We start from the raw sequence: 3,168 nt of genomic DNA, 5'->3' as shown, positions 1-3,168 counted from the left end.
GGTAAGTGACGTCACGTGAATTTGACTGAGACACGCGTTTGGGGGAGGGATTTTGTGTGTGATTGTTGATGGGAATCCCGTAATCATGCAACACATAATTACAGTAAAAGTATGAAACTACGTTATTTTCATCTTTTTTTATTACATTAAAGTCTTTTAATACTTACATAAAAACATAACTGTAACTTCCTAGATCCCCTTTTCTAGAATCACTCATAAACAAAACACATCATATTGTATCTATATATGACAGAAACATGTGCTCTCGTTGTTGCACAACACATGAGTTAATGTAGAATATTTTCAGATCATTTAATATTTCATATAATTTGTTTCTATGTCATTGCACAATATCGATCAGTCCTATCATGTGTGGAAATAAATTGAATAAACTTGCATTGGATTTGTTTGGTCAAGTACATGTTTTTGATAATCATACCTCCTACATCGTACTTGAAATCAGTGCAAGAGAGTTCTGTAAAAAACGCTAACTAGAAATTGAATGTTCTAAAAAAACATTTTGGACTCTAACATCAAACAGTATGTTAGGAATATACTTTTATCAGTGACTTTCTATTCTGGGATTCAAATTCTTGAACCCGTGGTTAAATAATAATAATGATATTATTATCATCTATATTATGTATATAGAATATTAAAAATCATATAATAATACCTCTTTTCCTTTCTAGATCTTCTAGCATTTAGGTTAGCAGGGAATTCGGGAACGTTTAAGTTACCCTGCAAAAGAAATTTGCATTTACTACACCTTTCCTACAGTCAAACGTAAATGAACCTTACGCCAAAAGAAGGCTCCACAGACGAAACGTTGTGTTTTCTTTCTTCTCTTTTCAGCACGGGATAAACCTTTATTTGTTCCTTTGTACTATATTAACCGCAGGTGACTTACCAGCATGTTTGCTTATCTCAGCGGTCGATGAAAGTTCTTGTTCTGGTACAGTCCACGTTTCACGCAGATGTTTCTCCATGTCTACTCTGTATCACCTTGTAGCTCGAAGTACTCGAGCTCAATCCAGGTTATAGGAAACACACCCATACAATAGGGTGTGTGCTCAAGTGCTTGTAATGTACAGGCATGGTTTTGACATTCCTTTAACCTGTCAGTTTTGGAAGTATTGTTTGTAGTTGGATATTATATGGGGACCACGCTTTGCCTTTGTTTAAGCATGTTATGAGATATTATTCTTTTGAGCTCTTACTATTCTGTCTAAAGATTTGAGTCCATTCTGAATGTGATAGTGATTATCATATTGATTCTTTGTACTACGTTTTGGCTATTTGTCAATCACTAGGATTGACTAACATTTGACTAGTATTACATTCTGATGTAAACTCTATAAAACTCTTTTCTCTATTACCACCTGCCCTGATACTATTCAGCACTTCCTTATATAAAGTATAGTAACAGAAATAGTAGCACTTTATTCATAAAAGAGTGACAAAAATCAAGTATAATAACTTCATGAACAGTAATTTAGAATGATAGAAAATGTGTTTAACATCTGTTACCTGAAGTTGTGATGCTGCAGGCTGAAGCTTTGGCCACGTCGTCCTCTGGGAGTGAAAACTGGACACATCTAACACCTGATGAGTGTCCTGTGTGACTGGAATGCCACAGGAAGGGAAAATAACTAATTTGATTGGTCCTGTTGTTTTTTTCCATGGGATCTACAGTCAGGGTATATTGGCAGCCAGGTGTGCAAAGCCTAGGACTTCTGTTTATTAATTTCCTGCAGTTCAGGGAGTTCATGTGTGCGCAGTGTGCGTACGCACACTTGAACTGTAGTTACTTTAGATAGCACAGGAGTAGTTATTCAGCTCCTGTGCTGTTCCCTCAGCAGACAAGCTGGCAGTGTTCCTAATGGTTTGCAGCACTGAGTAAGATCAAACAGAACTTGTCAAGTTGCACTTTTTCTGGATTTTCTTTATTAATCAAAGAACAGGGAAATATAACAGATACACAACTAAGCATATTCCTTAAATTGTTTTTTTAATGCTCCTGAGTCTTTGAGGGAATTAAGGAGTAAAAAGGCTAAGCTTTTTTAAAGAACTCCAGAAAGTCTCTGAGGAGATGTGGAACATGAATTTTCTGTTGAAAGGGCAAGCCTGGCTGTACTAAGCAAGGTTATGTGTGTTGGTCTTCCAAGGCAGGATAACAAAAGGCTCTTCTTTTTGTAATAGGTTTTGGAGCCTTAAAATAGAACACACCCATACGGGCCCTAATAATGAATCTTATCAATAGGAGAGGCAGGGGATCTGGAATGACTGCAGATGGAACCTCTGAGAAACTAACTGATCTTGAGAATGAGCAGGCTTCCCCACAAGGGGACCATTGGTACAGTGTAGGAGCCCAGAGGGGCTCTGCAAGTCAAGAACAGTGACAGACCACTTAAACATGCACATGTTATCTGGGGGTTTGCTGCCTCTTGGTTATACATTGTTGCCTGAGGGTTGGCACTCTTGAAAGAAGGCTTGTGGAGGTAACCAGAACTAAACTGGAGAATTAAATGTATGACAGTAGGATCCTACAGGTCAGCATAGCTTTAGAAAAGGCAGGTCATCCTTATCTTAATGAGCAATAACAGTAATGGATATAAACATAAACATAAGACTTACATTTTTAGAAGGCTCCTGCTCTTTACTAACAAAGATATGCTTCTTGTTAAAAATACTCTTGCCCCATATTTGGATTTACAAATATATTTATGGAGCATATTAGCAGGTGTGTAGGTTATTTTTTTACATACATATTTAACCTTTGTTTAATGATAATTAATGATAATGTCAGTATTCAAAAGGTCCCTTAAAGTGTTATCCTTTTTCATTTATTTTCAGTCATCTTATTATTGGTTTTCATTAATTGATTAAAAATGGAGATCACTGTCATAGCACAATGTTCATAGCATGTGAACATCAATTAATATATTGTGGAAACATTTTGCAGAGCACCACAACAAACAGGAAAGAATACAATAACTAGCACAGAAAAGTACAAAATGTGCAGGAGATCCTGATTTAAGATTTAATTCATAATCCACACCGTTGATCATCTTTAAATGTGGCGCCTCATACTGGCTAATAAGTTTTACATTTCTTGTATGGCCATTCTACACAAGGTACAGTTTTTGTAGGCACAACCAAATTGTT

Source organism: Lepisosteus platostomus, chromosome 17 (assembly GCF_059453375.1).
Source record: "Lepisosteus platostomus isolate fLepPlt1 chromosome 17, fLepPlt1.hap1, whole genome shotgun sequence".
In the NCBI taxonomy this organism is placed as follows: domain Eukaryota; kingdom Metazoa; phylum Chordata; class Actinopteri; order Semionotiformes; family Lepisosteidae; genus Lepisosteus; species Lepisosteus platostomus.
The sequence above is the reverse complement of the archived record's forward strand: the minus strand, read 5'-3'. Positions refer to the sequence as shown.